This window comes from Dasypus novemcinctus, chromosome 19 (assembly GCF_030445035.2).
Source record: "Dasypus novemcinctus isolate mDasNov1 chromosome 19, mDasNov1.1.hap2, whole genome shotgun sequence".
NCBI lineage: Eukaryota > Metazoa > Chordata > Mammalia > Cingulata > Dasypodidae > Dasypus > Dasypus novemcinctus.
The window spans coordinates 24,146,555-24,165,833 of NC_080691.1; the positions used below are offsets into that span (position 1 = coordinate 24,146,555).

At 48.1% G+C, this 19,279-nt stretch overlaps 1 long non-coding RNA gene across 2 annotated transcripts; it reads right to left on the minus strand.

The window, feature by feature from the left end:
* Positions 1–1,822: 1,822 nt before the first annotated feature.
* On the minus strand, positions 1,823–17,655 carry LOC111764957 (uncharacterized). Of its 2 annotated transcripts, XR_002797429.2 has the most exons (5): positions 17,559–17,655; positions 6,725–6,946; positions 4,495–4,844; positions 4,158–4,252; positions 1,823–2,220 (listed from the first exon to the last, which is right to left on the minus strand). It is a non-coding gene; the product is annotated as an uncharacterized lncRNA (long non-coding RNA). The 2 variants fall into 2 exon arrangements; XR_002797428.2 differs by having other exon boundaries at positions 4,158–4,844.
* Between the last annotated feature and the right edge of the window lie 1,624 nt (positions 17,656–19,279).

A 19,279-nucleotide genomic window follows, 5' to 3' on the forward strand; every position in this document is an offset into this window, starting at 1 on the left:
AATGCAATATCACGGGTCAATCACAAAGCAGTACGCTAAGTGGAGGAAGCCAGACCCAAAGTGCTGCATCATATATGATCCCATTTATAGGAAATTCTAGAAGAGGCAAGACTATAGGTGCAGAAATACACCAGGGGGTGCCAGGAGCTAGAGCTAGGGGGAGAGCTTGACTACAAAGGGATATGAGGGAGTTTGGGGGGTGATGGAAATATCCTGTATCTTCATTGCAGTGGTGGTTACTTGACTATATGCTTTTGTCCAAACTTACAGAACTGTACACGAAAAAAGGGTTTTACTGACAATAAATTATATCTTAATAAAAATAGCATTAAAATACTTTTATTGACATTAAGGAATGATTGCTAATTTCATTAGTGTGCTGATGATTAGAGATATTTACAGAACTGAAATTATGGGTGAAATATTAAGCTATCTGGAGTTTCTTTAAAATTCTCTAAATTTAAAAGTGAGAGACATAGATAAAAACAAGCATGGTAAGATGTCGATAATTGTCAACACCAAGTGACTGGTACCTGAGGTTCATGATACTATTCTTTCTGTTTTTGCATGAACTTGAAAATTATCATAATAAAGGCTTAAAATGTAAAAGGAAAGAAACAGTGTCAGGAACTCTGCAGTCACCCTGCCTGGCTGTGACCTCTTATAGCTGAACTTAGATACGGTACTTCTCTCAGTTTGCTGTTTCTCACCACTGTGATGTAAATAATCCTATTGCTTATCTCATAGGATTTTTTAAAAAAGATTTATTTTATTTATTTATTGCCACCCCCCCCCCCCTTGCTGCTCATGGTCAGTGTCCATCTGCTGCTCGTTCTTCTGTGTCTGCTTGTCTTCTTATCTTCTCTTTAGGAGGAATTGGGAACTGATCCCGGGAACTTCCAACATGGGAAAGAGGCACTCAATTGCTTGCGCCACCTCAGCTCCCCGGCCATAGGATTTTATGAGGATCAACTGAATTATCCCATATGAAGGATTTAGGTCACTGAGACACTGTCAGCCCTCCATAAATGAAAGTCATTGTTGTTATTAAAAATTGGATTGATGTACGTGCAGGCATGTCCAATAGGCTTGAGTAGGGGAGGAAAATGAGAGAAGCCAGATTCTCCAGAGGACATCAGGGACCTTGGAAGAAGGTTTCCTTGCATGAGGGAGAAGCCTGGTGTGTTTCCCACAGGGTCTGCATGTTGGGAGGGTAGCAGTGGCCATGAGTAGGATACGGAGTGGGGCTTGCACACTCCCTGACTCAGTCTCCCTTTATCTATAACACCGGCATGTCCTGGGAAAGAGACACCAGTGGCAAAAATAAAAGATATCTATCATAGCCCAAGTCACTCTGCTGGGCAGTAAATACAAAATAAATGACCAAGATATAGCAGCAGGGACATGGAAGTGGCTCAACTGATAGAATGTCCACCTACAATATAGGAGGTCCAGGGTTCGAAACCAGGGCCTCCTGGCCCATGCACAGTGCTGCCACGTGCAAGGAGTGCCGTACCACATGGGGGTGTCCCCTGCATAGGGGAGTCTCATGCACAAGAAATGAGCCCCTCAAGGAGAGCCACCCCATGCGAAAAAAGTGCAGCCTGCCCAGGTGGGGCGCCACACGCATGGAGAGCTGACACAGCAAATGACGCAACAAAAAGACAGGATTCCTGGTGCCACCGAGAATGCAAGCAGACACAGAACTCACAGAGAATGGACACAAGAGAGCAGACAAAAGGGGGGTACAGGAAGGGGAGAGAAATAAACAAAATAAATCTTTAAAAACAAACAAAAAAAGATAAAGCTGCAGTGGCGTGCATCTAAAAGGATACAAGGGAAAAAGGTATTTTTCTCAAGTCTGTACTTGCCAGTCCTCTTGCAGTAAGCAAAAGAAATCCAGCACTAATTAGCCCGGGCAAAAGTAGTTATTTATTAGGTCACATTACTGGAAAGTTGAAGCAAGAACTGGTGGCTGTTGGACTCAGCTGAGGACGTGAAGGGTTCTCTCTCATTCTCGTCCAGCTCTGGGTTTCCCTGAAGCATCTTCCTCAAGCCTGTGTCTTCAAGTGTGATGAGAGAGAGCCCCAATCTGATGTCCTCTCAAGTAGCAACGTGCTGGTGTCTGTATGAAATCCCAGGGAGGGGAGTGGATGTGGCTCAAGCGTGTGAGTGCCTGCTTCCCACGTGGGAGGTCCGGGGTTGGGTTTCCACTGCCTCCTAAAAACAGAAACAAACAGCAAATGAACAAAGAAACCAACTTAAGGGAGCCAATGTGGCACAATGGTTGAGCACCAGCTCCCCATTTATGAGGCCCCGGGTTCAATCCCTAGCCCCAGTACCTCAAAAAAACAATTCCCAAGGAATAGCGCATTGGGCCATGCATCCTTGGCAGCCACCATTAGAGCTGGGAATGGGAAGGATGGCAGGAAAAGGTCATTAGACAAAGGAAATTAGAGCGAGGTCAGGGGAGGGGGGGCACACAGCAGCACCGCAAGTCCTAACTGCCTTGGAGGTGTGTGCATCGGGGCCACAGCCAGGCTGGCCCTAGTGCAACAGTGTGACGGCGGCACGAGCCTGGGCGTGCACCGCAGCAGCGGGGGGAGTGATGGTGCCACGGGCAGTTCAGGGGACGTGGAAGCCCCGAGAGCACCTGTGACCACAGTTCAGCGGCTGCAGAGGGAGCTCAGAGCCGCCTGGATCATCTGTCTAAACTCAGGACCCCTCCCGCCTCCGTGTAGACTCCCAGAGCGTCTGCAAATGGGCCTTAGTGGGTGCAGTGGGCACTGCGCGGTCTTCTGTACCCTCTGAGCAGCCACTGCCACGTGCCGAAGAGCTCAGCCCGCTCTTCCACAGCCAGGAGGCGTGGGCGAGACCGAGGGGCCTGGGGGTTAGGAAGGATGGAAGTATGGAAGGGAGGAAAGGAGGGAGAGAGAGAGGGGGCGGGAGGAGGGAGGGAGGAAAAAGAGGGAAAAAGAAAAGACGAGATAAGTAAATAATGAGGCATTGCTTGGTGCACGGAAAGCAGGCCATATATATCTGTTAAATAAGTGCATGAACTAACAAACAAACAAACAAATAAATGGATATGTTAAAAGTTGCTTCATTTGAATTTTTGTAAAGGATGAAACCCTGTTTTCCTCTGAACACTTTGTATCAACAAACAATTCATAAGATTGGCTAAATAAAGGGATACAGGCCCCTCCACACGATGCACGTTTTGGATTTGCTTTTTCTTCCCTGCAAAATGGTACAAACATCGATGACCACGACAAGGCCACCACCTTCCTCGAGGGCATTTGGGAAGAGAGGCTGGAACAGGGCTCTGCCTCGCAGCAAGTCCTCTTGCGATGGGGATTCGGGTGCTCATGTGGCAGCCACTGGCTGTTAGAAGAGGCTGTGCGCATCTGACCACATGGACGACGTAATTGCAATTTTCCCATTGGATTGAAACAATGTCTGCCGTGTAATAGAGGCTCAATTAATGACGGATTCATAAACGGTTAACATCTACAGGCAATTGGTTTTTCATTCATTTCTCTTATTGCCCAATTATTTAAACCCCACTCGAGAAACCATCAAAGGCTGCTGTCTATTAGAAGAGCTGTGCCCTACACACCTTTCTCAGATTCCTCCTTTCAAGGTAGAAATGCGGCTTGGGATCAGAATTCATGGAGCCGAGCCTCTACTCACCCACCGATCTGTTATTACGCCCTCCACCTGAGCACGCTGTTTTCTTTGATTTGTACCTGGGACGTGTGGTTGAGGGTCGCGGGGGAAAATACAAGGTTGCAGGTTTCCTGGGCGAGCCTCATTCCTGGGCAGGGAACACAGTTACAGGGATGGCGTAAATGTTTATTTTAAAGGGGGGTTCATTTATTCTTCAGGCAGAAGGTTTATACAGCTTGAAAGAATTATTTTTTTGTGTGTGTTTTTTTTTTTTAAGGTACCGGGGATTGAACCCAGGACCATATATGTGGGAAGCTGATGTTCAACCACTGAGCTACATCAGTTCCCCTTGAAAGAATTATTTGGAAGGAAATGAAACCCTTGGCATGTGCGGCTTATGGGCCTTGTTCTCCCGTTTCTCTGCGCAGCTATGAAAATGAGAAGGCTCGCCCCGCCCACCAGCCCCCAGCCCCACGCCCAGCTCTCACCGCCACTGGACTGGCTGCAGACATCCACCCAGGGGCAGCTGTTGTTGGGAAGGGCTCCGTGTTCCAGCCTCAGACGGCCCCTGCTGAGGGATGAACTGAGACAAGTTTTGTGGATGTGACGAGGCCGGTCCTTGAAATCGGGGAATCTGACAATGTGACTCAGTGGGGAAGCTGGTGGCTTCTAAGAGAGAAAACCTAGCTTGGACCCTATTTGCTATGACCTGGGGCCGCGGGCTGCTCTCCTAGAAATAGTTTGGTGGATTAATTACTGACCATGGTCCCTTTGTAGCTCTGATTCATTATTTTCGGAAAGCCTCTACTGCACAGTTTTACTCACAGCTCTGCCTGGCGAGAGTCCCTCGCTGTGTCTTCTCTCCCTCTCTAATTCCTCTTCCCAGCTACCATTCCTTTATCCATTCATTTTTTAGAATGCGTATTGAGTGCCAAGTTACTGGCCAGGCAATGCAACAGGCCCTGGAATATAGCAGCCACCAAGACAGAGATGCTTCCTGAGTGGAGTTTCCTTTCTGATGGGGAAGGAGACTTGCTAAGCAAGCAAGTGAATAATAAAGTCATTCCAGGCCGTTGGTGATGTTAATCTGAGACACAGTAGAGCGTACTCATGCTTGAGTTTGAATCTTCACTCTGTGACCTTGGGCAAGTTCATCTGTGTCTCGGTTTTCTCATCTGTAAAATAGGGGTGATAGCAGTGTCACTGTTGTTAAGAAAATTAAACTAGTTAATATAGGAAGCTCTTAGAATGGCTATATGTGTCAGCTGCTCTTATTTTATTATCATTGTTGTTATCATTATCAGTTGCCATTGCTGATCTACCTTTAATTTCACCAATTCTTCCGCTCTTTTCCAGGCTTGGGAGTCACACAGACACAGGTTCAAATTCCACCTATTACCCATTAGTTTTGTGGGCTTACATAAGCCACTTCACCTCTCCCATCCCTCGTTTTCTCATCTATGAAGCAGATGACAATAATAATGATATTAATAAAATAACTCCTTATTCCACAAAAGAATATCATGAAGGTTAAATAACGACATGGAGAAAGTTCTGGTACATAGCAGGTCCTAGTATATATTAGCTTTTCTTTTACATATTCCTGTGCACAATTTACTTTTAGGTTGCTGTGACTGTGTTTTTTATTTTGATATAATAAGTTTCCTTCCTATGTGCTTTATGCATTGAAAAAAAAACCACTGTTCTGAGACTGCAGTCCCCGGGCTTTCCAAGAATGCGCAAGGGGTCCATCTCAGTCCATGGCAAACGTCTCAGGCTTGACCGGCCTGGAGTTTTCTGATGGCCACTCACAACTTGTCTCATCTGCCTGAAATTTCCCCAGCCATAACACTTAATACAACTTGATGAGAAAAAAAAATATCTTCCCAACACGGCCATTTCTCTGGCAGCCTCTGGGTCTGACTGCTTCTCCTCGATTCAAAGTTTTTTTTGGATTATGCTCTCTTTGGGCTTGTCCACACCACTGTAAAATATACACCCCATTGCCCCATGACTTCCTTTTGCCTCCAGTCCTCGTATCCTCCTTTTCTGGACCATGGGAAGAGACAAGGAGACAAGGAGACCTGAACTCAGCTTTATCATTTCCCTGCTAACGTGTCATGGGCGGAGAGCTGCCCTCTGCCCACCTCCACCCTCCTGACTGTGGAATGGGGTGGGTGTATATCAGTGGGCAGAAGCCTTCCGCCCCTGGGAGCACAGTTGGTGGCTGTACCTCGAGCAGGTCTGTTTAAGTCCCTAAACCTGAGTTTCCTCGTCTATTAGATGACAGTGATGAGAACAGCACATTCCCCAAGGACCTGGAGAGGATTCAATTCATTATGGCAGGAGAGAGTTTAGAAGAGCACGTGGCAGAGGGTATGCACTAAACACGTTAGAATCTTCCCGAGTTCAGAGTGAGATTGTTTTTTGTCTCTATAAATTGCCAAGCATATTAGAGAGTTGGAAAATTGGTAGCTGTTATTACTAGTAATCGACTCCTTTGCCTTTCCCAAGCCATGTGGTTTGATTTCTCATTAAACTGCCATAACTGGAAACCAACTACCTCTCCACCCCACCCCAGCCTTCTTCAAACCTAAATATACAGATATATAGATATTTTTAAGAGGACCAAACCTAGTTTTACTTTTCTGTTAATTGCATATTTGCTGTTATTATTTAATTTCACAAGAAATGCAAAGTTTATTGTAGGAGAAATAGAAAATGCAGAGAAGCAGGCAGATTAAAAAAAAAAAAAAAGCCACCCCCTCCTCACCGGGAATCCCACACCCATAAACAGACACTTGGAATATTTAGATATTTAGACTTTCAGACAGGTTTTATAACAACATTCAACGTACTGTCTTCTAATCAACTTTCTTACTTAAAACAATACAGTGTCTTGTCTTCCCAGGTACAATAATACATATCCAGAACATTGCTTTTGGTGCCAGTGTAGTATTCCTTATAAACGTATCATAATGTTTCAACCCATCCCCGCCCGCTGGACATTTAGGTTATTTTTTATGTCACTCATGAATGCTGTTGCTCTACATACCATATCTGAGCAATTCCTGGAGGCCAGGCAGAGTGGCAGAGACTTGGCGTGGATGTAAACATTGGACGGATTAAGACTTTGGCTCTGGCCCCACGGACGGCTCCCGCAGTCAGCTTGGAAAGTTTTCTCCCACTTTCTGAGCTCATTCCCATCGTAAAGTTGGGAGGTCATGAAGGGGTCATGAGAAGGCAGGGGATGATACCTGTCGGGGCCTGTTAACTTCTGAAGGAGGGAGAAGGGGTCATTATTTAGCCATAACCTACCATTTCCTGGTCGTCCCGCAGCAGGCTCAGGGCCCCTGATAGTGACATAATGAAGAGCCTCGCTGCCCCTGAGGTTGCTCCCACGGGAGGAAGGCAAACATTGGCATAAACAGGAAGCTTTTATTTATCATGCTGAATCATTCTCCCCATTTTCTTCCTGTCTTCCTCTAGGCACCAGGGGCCAGAAAAAATCTCCCACTCCCTACCCCCCCCCACACACACAAGCAGCCCCTGCCAGGGCTTTCCAGCCCCCGCGGCTCTCGGCGCCCCACTCCCTCTTCCTACACAGCAGCCTGGGCCAAAGAGAAGCCTCGGTCGTGAGGCGACACGAGAAGGGCAGTTGGCATCGCCTCCCGCTCGCTGGGCTCCAGGAGTGGTGTTACTATGCCCGTTTTACAGCTAGGGAGGGGCGCAAGTGCAGCAGATCCCGGGGCCCCAGCACTGCGCTGCCAACTTGAACCGTGGCACGGGCCACGTGGAGGTGGGCTGACGTGTCATCCTCACCTGCTCTAGACTGGCCGCTGGGCACCTCCTGGCCTTCAAGAGGGCATTAGCCTCTCCTGTCAGTCAACGCACTATCACTAAGTGTCACAATGAAAAGGCCAATTAGGGAAGCGGATGTGGCTCACGCGATTGGGCTCCCGTCTACCATCTGGGTCCAGGGTTCGATTCCCGGGGCCTCCTGGTGAAGGAGAGCTGGCCCACATGGAGTGCCGGCCCACGTGGAGCGCTGGCCCAAGTGGAGGGCTGGCCCGCAAGGCAAGCAGGCCCGAGCAGAGAGCTGACACAGCAAGATGACACAACAGAAAGAGACACAGAGGAGAGACAATAAGAGATGCAGAAGACCGGGGAGCTGAGGTGGCACTTCTCTCCCACTCCAGAAGGTCCCAAGATCGGTTCCCGGTGCCGCCTGAAGAGAAGGCAAGCAGACACAGACAAACACACAGCAAATGGACATAGAGAGCAGGCAAGGGGGGTGGAGGTAGGGTGGGGAATGAATAAATCTTTTTAAAAAAGGCCAATTACATAACTATTTATCTATATAGATTTATCTATATAGATAGACCGCATGTATATTTAGTTCCTGACCTCGGGGTGCCGAGCTTGATGGTAATTATAAGGGTGATTATACGCATACACACACGAATCAGCACAGAAACTAAATATGGCGATTATTCTCCCGGGTAGCGCCCTGCCACTCTGATGACAATGGATGGAAATTCCAATCATTTCACTCCCCAAATTCCCTGGTTTGTTCCAATTTTTTCCCCAAAATAATACTACCCAAATTATTTTTTCAAAACCTATTTTTATGAAAAAATTTAATTTTAAAAAGCGATTCTTAAATGTATTTGGCACGTGGGCGATAGCTCAGGGCAAATTCAGTGTGCAAGGATGCTGCCCCAGGCGATGCGAGGGGGCCGGCTGGAGGAAGGGCTCGCCCGCGGCCGGGGCAGTGGGCGCCTCTGGGAGGCCGGCCTGTCGGGAGCAGGCTGGTCAGGACGTGGCTAGTGCCCGGGGAAGGTCATGCTGGTGAGGCCCCCGGTGGCCCGCCCGGGCAGGCCGCGGCGGCAGAGGGGCCTCTGTCGGCTTTAGCCCGCGTGCCAAAGGGCCACCGTGCCAGCGCAGGCCGCGGCGCTCCTGACACACCGCCGAGGCTCCCACGAGCTCAGGACGCGACTGGACCAGGCGGCCGCGCGCTCCCTGCAGGTCTCAACCGGGATTTCCACGGGCGTGGAGAGCGTGCGCGTCACTGCGGGGGCCTCCGGGGACGCGCTGAGGCCAGCGGGCGGACGCCGTGCCGAGGTGGATTTCAAGGCGGTGACCTCTTTCCTCTTGCTCAGCCTTCTAAAAGACTTTTAATTTTAAAGTGATTGCAGGAAGGTTGCAAGAATAATATAGGAACAATGCATAGAACTCCATTGTACTCTCCCACCCAGATACCCAGATTTCCCAACGATTAGCGTTTTACCTATTTGTTATATCATTCTATCAATCTATCTATCTATCTATCTATCTATCTATCTATCTATCTATCTATCTATCTATCTATCTATCTATCTATCTATCCATCTATCTATCATCTATCTATCTATCTTTCTTTCTAAACATTTGGCATTCTTCAGCCTTTTTAAAGCTGTAAATCTTTCTAACCTCTCCTTGCTTCCATCTTTACCCTTTTTCAAGTGACAGCCAAATCCGAGGTCAAAGAATGGGTAGAGGGAGAAATCCTGAGCCAAAAGTTTCCTTGATGGTTATGAATACAAGGCATTTATACTTTTTGTCTGTCACAGTATATTATACTAGTTCCAATTCTCATGTCAGCTTTTCGGGCTCAAATAACTGTGTGACGCCCCTCCAGAGTGTATAAAATTAAAACCCTTGTCAGCTCTGGGAGCTGCTGAGGTTGGAGAGCAATGGCCCCCCACATGCTGCTGTTGGGAATGCAAATTGGTACTATCGCTTTGGAAAACGGCTTGGTGGTATCTAATAAAATCAAGTTGATTTATGCACTTCTGGGTGTATACAACCACCTGCCCAAAAGTCAGTGCTTAGGTATACCAAAGACATGCACAAAATGTTGATAGTAGATTTATTTGTTATAGCCCCCAAACAAGAAACAAACAAATGTCCATCAAAGGCAGAAAGAATGAAAAAATATGTGGGTGTCATGCCATGGAGTACTATACAGCCATGAAAAAGAACAAACTACTGCTACAGCAACAATATGGATAAATTAACACACATAATATGACCCAAAGAAACCAGACACAAAAGACAGTAAGCTGTGTGGTTCTATTTACATAAAATTTAAAAACAGGCCAAATAATCCATTGTGCCAGAGGTCAGAATAGTGGTTACTTTTGTGGGGAGGAAATTTGCCAAAGGGGAAGGGAAGGACTTTACTGGAGTGCTGAGCTTGATGGTAATTATAAGGGTGTATACATGGAAAAGGTCTTCAAGTTGTATACTTCATATCTGATCGCTTTATCTGTTGCACTTCAATAAAAAGAAAAGTAAAATAAAATTTTCGTGTGTTTACCATGTGACAGGGACTGTTAGTGAGTAAAGAAATTTACTAAGAGAAAATTAGGAAAGGGACATTTCTTGTGCATTCCCACAAGAACCGGGTTCAGAATGCGAATGCAATTATTATTCTCCTTCCTATCCCCCACACTCCCATTCTGATGAGACCCAGGGACACGCTGACCCTTCCATGGCCCCAAAGTCCCCTGCCTGCTGCCCCCTTGCCTAAGAGCAGACATTCCAGGCAACTCTGCTGGAACTGGACAAACCGTCTCCTCTGCCCCAGGACACACAGCCAGAGTTCCTCCTGGTCATCCAGGGGAAGGTTAATTGCTAGTCCCCTGGCAATAATTACATCCACAGTTGGAACACGAAGCAAAGCAACAACTTTCAACATCACAGGGCAGGGAGGGCATGCCGCATCCCAAAGCCTACCAAACTGAAGTGCTCCGTTGCTGCAATTTATGGCTCGGCAACTGGGAAATGGCGAGAGGACCCGTGGGCACCCTGCTGAGGCTTCAGTCCCATGGAAGAGCCAACAAGACTTGGCCCGGAGCAAAAAGCTTTAGGTGAGAGAGCAGGTGACCGAGACACCAAAGGCCATGGTGACCAGTAGTTTCTGCTCAACTCAAGGCCACAGGCCATGAGAGCTATCTGCTGCTTGATTCTGGAAGCTTCTCAGGTCTCAGCATGACTCCCACCCCTGGAGATTACACCATCCTCTCACACGTTTCTGGGTATCTCAAGAATGATCGACGGGACCAGCTCTGGCTTCTCCTGTCCTCTGCCAGTAGCCAGGGGTTGAAGTCTCCATTATGGCAGCAGTTAATAGCTGCTGAGATTTCCTTCAAAGTAATCCGCATGGGGGTTAATTTAGGTGGAGTTCGATAGGATACAAGATTGGCCACGAGTTCATTTAGAAGCACTGGGTACCTGGGGGGTTCATTTTACTATTCTCTCTGCTTTGGTCTTTGTTTGAAATTTTCCAGTTTAAAAAGTTTAAATAATTTTGATTCCCTAGACTCTTAAAATATAATAAGCAACCCATGAAGCTGAGAGAAATAAAACCAAAAGCAGGAATTAAATGACAGCTTTTAAAAGGGCAGTCCGGGGAGTTGGTGTAACTCAGTGGTAGAGCACCAGCTTCCTACATGCGAGGTCCCAGCCGAGTTCAATCTCCAGCCACACCCCAACCTCCCCACCCACCCCACTCACCCCCGCACCTCCAAAAAAATAAATAAATAAAAGGCAGTCCAGTCATCAAAAGTAGCAAAGGAGAATGCAAATGCACAAAGCATGCATTCACAGTGGCGGGGGAGCGGATATGCCCCCAGGTTGACATCCACCTGTCCTGGCCCCGGTCCCTGCCTCGCTTCCAGCAACGGCATCCCTGGCCCTGGTCTAGACGTGCTCTCGGTACTTCGCCTGCGACTGTTGTGGCAGACCAGATTTGCTTCCCATATCTTCCCTTGAAGAGCAAGCCCCTGGGCTCTCTGAGGCTGCTTCCTCATCCATAAGAGGAGGGTAATGATAGGATTAAACTCAGAGGGTCGCTGTAGGGATTTACTAAGACTAAGACTCTCAGAGCACCTTGTGAAACTACTACCTATTGCCTTTAAGTAGTCCTTTGAGCATGACTGTTTCACAGGAGCTTGATGGGCATCAGATTGTTTGTAAATGCCTTGGAACTATAAACAAAGCCACTTATGTGTCATGGGGGCGAGGGTGTTGGGGAAAGAACAAGAATTGAGACTATTCTCTCTATTGCACTACAGAGGTCTCAATGTCCATTCTTGTTACTGGACGGGTCACTGCCAGCATTGGTGTTGGGTCAAACTGAAGCACAGGACATGGATTAGACATCCGTCTTGCTTCTGTGTTGGTGAAGAAAGCATGACACTTTCCAGGAAGAGCACTGTCAGTTTGCCAGGCTGCTATGACAAATACCACACAATGGTTTGGCTTAAACAACAGAAAGTCCTAGGTTCGCCATTTCAGATGCCAGAAGTGCAAAATCAAAACATTGGCAAGGGAGGCAGATGTGTCTCAAGCAATTGGGCTCCTGTCTACCATACAGGAGATCCAGGGTTCAATACCCAGGGCCTCCTGGTGAAGGCGAGCTGGCCCGTGTAGTGAGCTGGCCTGTGTGGAGTGCTGCACTGCTCAGGAGTGCTGGCCCACGCAGAGAGCTGGCGCAGCAAGATGATACAACAAAAAAAGACATGGAGGAGAGACAATGAGAGATGCAGCAGAACAGGGAGCTGAGGTGACACATGACAACGATCATCTCTCTCCCACTCCAGAAGGTCCCAGGATAAGTTCCTGGAGCCACCTAATGAGAAGACAAGAAGAAATAGAAGAACACACAGCAAATGGACACAGAGAACAGACAATGAGGGCGGGAATTAAATTTTTTTTTTTTTTAATTGGCAAGACTATGCTTTCTCTGCAAAATCTGTGGCATACTGATCTTGGCTTGCCGACAATCCTGGGGGTTCCTTGGCTTTCCCCCAGCATGTCCCCTCCTCTCCAAGTCCTCTATTCCTAATTCCACTGGCTTTCTGCTTCTCCCTGTGGCTCTCTCTTTATAAGGCCCATCTTCAAGAGGTCCTATTTACAATGGGTTCATACCCAGAGGGATGTGGATTAAGATTAAGAACAGGGAAGCGGACTTGGCTCAATGGTTAGAGCATCCGTCTACCACATGGGAGGTCCACGGTTCAAACCCCGGGCCTCCTTGACTCGTGTGGAGCTGGCCCATGCGCAGTGCTGCTGCGTGCGAGGAGTGCCATGCCACGCAGGGGTGTCCCCCGCGTAGGGGAGCCCCACGCGCAAGGAGTGTGCCCCGTAAGGAGAGCCACCCAGCATGAAAGAAAGTGCAGCCTGCCTAAGAATGGTGCCGCCCACACGGAGAGCTGACACACGATGACGCAACAGAAAGAAACACAGATTCCTGTGCCGCTGACAACAACAGAAGCGGACAAAGAAGAACACGCAGCCAATGGACACAGAGAACAGACAACCGGGGCGGTTGAGAAGGGGAGAGAAATAAATAAATAAATAAATCTTTTTTAAAAAGAATTAAGAACAGGGTGCAGATGTGGCTCAAGCAGTTGGGTGCCTGCCTCCCACATGGGAGGTCCCAGGTTCGGCTCCTGGTACCTCCTAAAGAAAACGAGTGAATACAATGAGCAGAGACAACGAGCAGACACAGCAAGCAGACAGATGAGGAAGCCATCTGTGGGGAAGGATTAAGAACATGTCTAAACAGAGTTATATAATTGAACCTATTGCAGGCACTGCTTCTGAGGTTGGCTTGCCCCGGGAGCAGATCCCGAGGCAAGGATGTGAGTGTAAGAAGGTTATTTGGGAGGTGCCCTCAGAAAACACTGGCAGGAGGGAACGTGAAACAGGGAGGGGCAGGAGCCCAGAGCAGGGTGCAGTCAGGAGCAAGCTTTTGCTGTGGGTGTCTGAGGTGGAATCCCAGCAGGACCTCAGCGCTGGCCAAGCCAAGGACAAGGAAGCTGGGGTACTGATGCTCCAGCTCTCGCCAGTCATTGGCCGAAGGGCATCAACTTGCCCCAATGCACAGCCCAAGCATGTCCAAGAAAGCGCTCAGGTGGAAAGTCCTTGCAGCAGGAAGTCATCAGCAAGCACAGAAAGTGAGTGCTAAGGGGATATGAGGCAGGCGCCAAGAGTGTCTGCTACTAGCATAGAAATCTAAGCGCAGCGAGGAGAGAATCCAGATGCCCAGCACGGCGGCAAGAACTTATAGAGAAAGGGAACATTCTTTGTGGCATAATTAACTTATTTGAAATTATTTGTCTAGTAAGCCTTCCTTCAGAAATACTCACACAGGCACACAAGGCTGTAAGAGGCAGCATTGTTTCCAAACAATGGAAAAATGGAAACAATCTCCATGTCCATCAAGTGGGGATTTGCGAAATAAATTGCGGCATGACTATATTATGGAACGTTAGCCAGGGGGTTAAATGCACTGTCATGGAAATGAGTTCATCATATATTTTTAAATGAAAAAGAAAAAAAAAAGCAAGTTGTAAGAAAATAGGGTTAGTATGATCTAATGTTTACTATTTTTAAAAAACACATTAGAGGGAAACGGACTTTGGCCCAGTGGTTAGGGCGTCCGTCTACCATATGGGAGGTCCGCGGTTCAAACCCCGGGCCTCCTTGACCCGTGTGGAGCTGGCCATGCGCAGTGCTGATGCACGCAAGGAGTGCCGTGCCACGCAAGGGTGTCCCCCGCGTGGGGGAGCCCCACGCGCAAGGAGTGCGCCCGTGAGGAGAGCCGCCCAGCGTGAAAAGAAAGTGCAGCCTGCCCAGGAATGGCGCCACCCACACTTCCTGTGCGGCTGACGACAACAGAAGCGGACAAAGAAACAAAAAAGCAGACAAAGAAACAAGACGCAGCAAATAGACACCAAGAACAGACAACCAGGGGAGGGGGGGAAATTAAATAAATAAATAAATCTTTAAAAAAAAAAAAAAACACATTAGAAGATAAAAAAAGCTACTCATTAACTGCTGAGGATCGTTTCCTCTGGAGACTGAAATTATTGGATAGGGGTCAGAGGAAATGTTTGCTTTCTGCTGTACACACTTTTGCCTTTGCGTTTTTATGATGAGTCCATATATTTTCATAATAAAACCAACGTAAAATTATATGTGTAATGAAAGTTCAACTCCTTGGCAGGGCAAGGTGGGAGCAGAGAAGAGACCAGGGAGGGCCAGCACCAGGGCCAGCTAGGGTCAGCCGCACGGGTGACCAAGGCTCCGCCACCTGCCCAGGTGCACCCCGTCAGTGGGACACTACCTCCCCGAGCCGAATGGACACATTTTTGTGTTGCTGGATCGCTGGAGTTTGAAGGGTTCCAGGGATGGCTGGCTGCCAGTTTCTCTCTGACTTGCAGTTGCATTTTTCTCTTTATTCAGCAAGAATTTTCTGAGCACATACCATGTGCCAGATCCTCATCTAGAAACTGGGACTACCAAGGGGAGCAAGGCAAACCTGTCCCCTGCCCTCAGGAAGCTTCCTTCTAATACGGGAAGGGAACATTGATACACATTTGCACAAATAATTAAGTAATTGGGTTTGTGTTAAGTGCTGTGAAGAATTTCAGGAAGCTATGAGGATGCTGCTAAGCTATCAGGTAACCTACCCTGTAAAACGCAGAGGCTGCAACCCAACTCCACATTAGTTATTTGCGTGCTTATTTTAGAACCAGACGAACCAGGTAAACATGAGGCGGACAGTTCTTGTAAAGTAATTAAATTTCGGTGAGCCCCGTGAGCGGATATCCAAAGTAGATCAAGCGGCCTTATTTCCAATCCCTTCCCTCTGAGCTCAGCCAAAACCCTGGACCGAAGGTGTGGCCCCCTCCCTTTGCTCTTGTGTTTTCAATCCAATCCACCAAGCACTTGGAATTTTCCAGCAATTATACTCACTCACTCACCTCCTTAAAAAATAAATAAATATAAAAGTCTTAGAAGACCAGACTTGGAAGAGGCCTTTCTCCCAAGGCAGGCTTCATCTCAACAAAACACTGTACTAACTCTACATTATTCACAACCCATCCCCCAGGGCTTGATCGCCTCCACTGACAGGGAACTCACTGTCTCCCAAGGAAGTCCAGTTCCCATTCTTGCAGCTCTGAGAACTAGAAGGCTCTCTCTCCTTCTGTGTCCCCGTTCACTTCTACTGAGTTTGGCCCTCCAACAAAGGAAGTCTGTATCCCTTTGAAGCAAACCACTGTCTCCCTTCCAGGTCTTAATTTTTAGGGCTTCCCAGTATGTTGCATCTGCAGAGGGATAGTTTGAGAGTCAGGGTGTTATCTGAGAGGAGCACACACAATTAAGCCCAGGCCTCACCGCCCTGGAACCAATTTCCCACCCAGACTCAGACTCAGTAGCCTTTCCTTCACTGGCTTCTCTTTCTTGACTGTGGATTTAGTATTTTCAGTATTTCCACTGGGTCCAACTGTAAACTGTCATGCTGTCAGGTAAACAGTACCGCTAAGAGGAAGTGTGGCGCTGTGTTGAAACATTCAGGTTAAGAGCCAGGCTGTCTGGGTCTAAATCCTGTGGTCAGGCTAGCCAACTGTGTGGCCTTAGGCAAGTTCCTTCACCTCTCTGAACCACAGTCCCCTTATCTGTAAAGTAAGAATAATAATGCAACCCACTTTATCAGGTTGCTGTGAGGATTGAGTGAGGCAAAACTCCTTGAAGTTCTTAAAAAGTAGTGCCTGGAACCTGGCAACAGTCAAGAAGTGTTAGTTGCTATTAGAATAATCACCCATTTGCGCCTACACAGAAACTTGTCTTAGACAATTTGTAATTTTGTCAACTACTCCACAGAGTAGATACTATTTCTTCCTGTCTTACAGATCAGGAAGAATTTATATGGCTCAAAGAGAGAGTGCGATCTTAAGACCTGCTTTCTTGGGCACTTACTAGATGTGGCAATTTGTTCTTTCCAAAACTGGCCATAGCAAGAGTTCTGGTCCTCCGGGCTCCTCTAGAACCTCGCCACCCCGCTCGAGCGCTGGGGTCTATTTCCCCTCCCCTTGAACCTGGGCAGGTCTTTGTAACTAAGTCAATGAATGGAACATGGAACAGAAGTGACGCTGGAGACTTCTGAGATCAGATCATCAAAGGCGCCTGGCTTCTAGCCCGCCCTCTCCTGAGACACTCACGCACGGAAGCAGCCGCCATGTTGTGCGGGAGCCCAAGCCACACGGGGAGGCCACGTGGAGGTATTCTGGCGAAAAGCCTCAAATAAAGCGCCAGTCAACCACCAGCACCAACCACCGGACATGCGATCGAGCAGGTCATCTGAGGCGCTCAGCCCCCCCCCCCCGCCCTTGAGCCACCCCAGCTGGTGCTGAGCAAAGCTGAGAACTGCTGTCCTCACTGAGCCCTGCCTAGGTCACAAACCTGTGAGCAAGGTAATGTTACTGCTGTTCTAAGGGACTAAGTTTTAAGGTGGTCTGTTGCACATGCTTTTGATGAGGAACACCTACTCCAGTTGAGGCTGGGAAGAACTGAAAGTATTCAGCACTCAGCAGAGCCACAGTTCCTAAAGGTGAGTCTCCAGAACCATGTTAATCGATGTAGACGTTCCACTGCATTTAAGACTTATATTTCCAGGTAAGAATCCAGCATGGAGCATTTGGAAAGTGTCCTGCCACAATGGGGCTCCTGCATGTCCCACTGCTGTATTCCTTGGAGAGGCCCAAGATTGTGGGAATGGGATGTGCTAAGTGTGGGAAGATGTCGTATGGAAGCTGATGGTTTTATGGGAATTCCTTCCTCTCTGGGGATGGATGGTGGCTTAAGCCGAGCCCTGATATATACACTGATTAACCTAGATTGAGGAGGCTTATGATGGGAAAATTCAAACAGAAGCATTTCCTCCAACCCAGCCCTCTCCACTAAACCCTGACCACAACCCCAAACACCAGCAAGAACAGCCTAACAGAAGAAGCATTACTAAAGAATTCACTTACAATGATTGAGTCACTTACCGTGTGCCATGATCACATCAATCTGGTGGAGCATGCGCGATTTTCTGCATGAGAAAACTGAGGCTCAGGGAGGTCAGAGTTTTGACCCAGGTCAAAGAGCTGGAAGTGGAAGAGGTGGACTTTGAACCCAGTCCTGTCTGATTGGGAAGCATCTGCTGTTTGTAGCTGCAAGACTGGCTCCCAGCAAATGGGGAGGAGAGTACACCAGGTGGATGGAATAGCGAGAACCAAGGCAGGAAGACATAAACTCAAGGGGCCTCTGACTTTATCATGCGAAGGAGCAAAGAGCACAGCCCTGATGACAAGGATGTAAAATGCAGTAACTCTAAAGTCACTACCTTTGCCCAGGTGGAGGCCAAGAAGGTTCACAGAGGGGGTGATGTTTGAGTCTTGAAGTCCAAGTCAAATGCCAACGACATAGGAAGCACTCCACAGAGGTGTCCATAATTATTGATATTTTTTATGTATGTGGCTGGGTAAAGATTCTTTCAGTGGTAAATGACAGAATCCCAACTCAAACTGGCTTAAGTTTAAAAACATGAAGTTCACTGGTCCATGTCAAGGGGAAGAGAAAAAGTGGAGATGGTCAAAGAATATTGGCAGATTTCACTCAATTGTCCTCAACTCCTCTTCTCTTCTCTCTGGGTTGGCCTCATTCTAACCGTTCAGTAGGTTTCTTGGGTGGGAGCACAGGGTACCAGGGCCTCAGGCTGACATCACGCCAACTCTCCAAAGCTAAGAGAAAAACATCTTTCCCTCCAGCTTCCAGAGACACAATGTCAGGAAAGGATATCATTGGTTAGCCTTGGGTTTTAGGGCTCTCCCCGAGCCAAGCCTGTGGATAAGGGGGGCTGTGATAGGCAAGTCTGAGTCACATGACCCCCTCCGCACCCATCAAATGGGACCCATAAAATTGCCTCCCTCCTAAAGTTGATGTGGGCATTAAACGAATTACTATTCACCAGAGATTAGAAGAGTGCTTGGCCCACGTGAAGTGGTTGGTGAAGGTCGATCATCAGTTTGCCTCTTCTTCCTCCCTCAGGAGCTCTCAAGCTCCTGGGCTGCTGGGGACAGACCTCACATGCCTCTATTATTAAGAGGAGCCAATTCCATAGCAACATCGTATTTGCTGCCCCTAGGAGTACTTTGAAAAGTTGTGCATGTTTTGTTCCCACTTTGGAGATGAGGAAACCAAGGTCCAGCACCTGGTTGGGGGAGAACCCAGAAGGTGAAAGAATGCCTTTGGCAAAGGAGAACCCCAGAGGGCGAAGGGACCTGCTCCTGCCCTGGTGTAGCAGGGGCAGGATCCCAGTCCAGGGCTCGGACTTGCATCCAGGGCTCCTGGCACTGTCTTGACCTGAAGCTCCAATTTATCGACTGCTTCTTTATGGCAGGCCCTGGGCTCGGCCCTACCCAACTACTCATCTCACCCCTGTTTTCAAACGGGAGCCGCTGAGAGGTCAAGAGACTTTCTCAAGGTCGTAGAACGAGGACGTGGTGGAGGTAGGATGAGAACTTAGGGCCGTCAGATCCTGGAGACCACACTGAACTCTCCAACCACTCGGCCTTGGGCTCGGATGAAATGTCCAGGCTTGGGAGAAAGTGTGGGGCCGTGCAAAGGGTACACGCTTAAGCGCCAGTGAGAACTGGGATCAAACACTTTTTGCCATTTGTAAGCCACATGACCTTGGAGGGGTCCACCTCTCAGAGCCCCAGTTTCT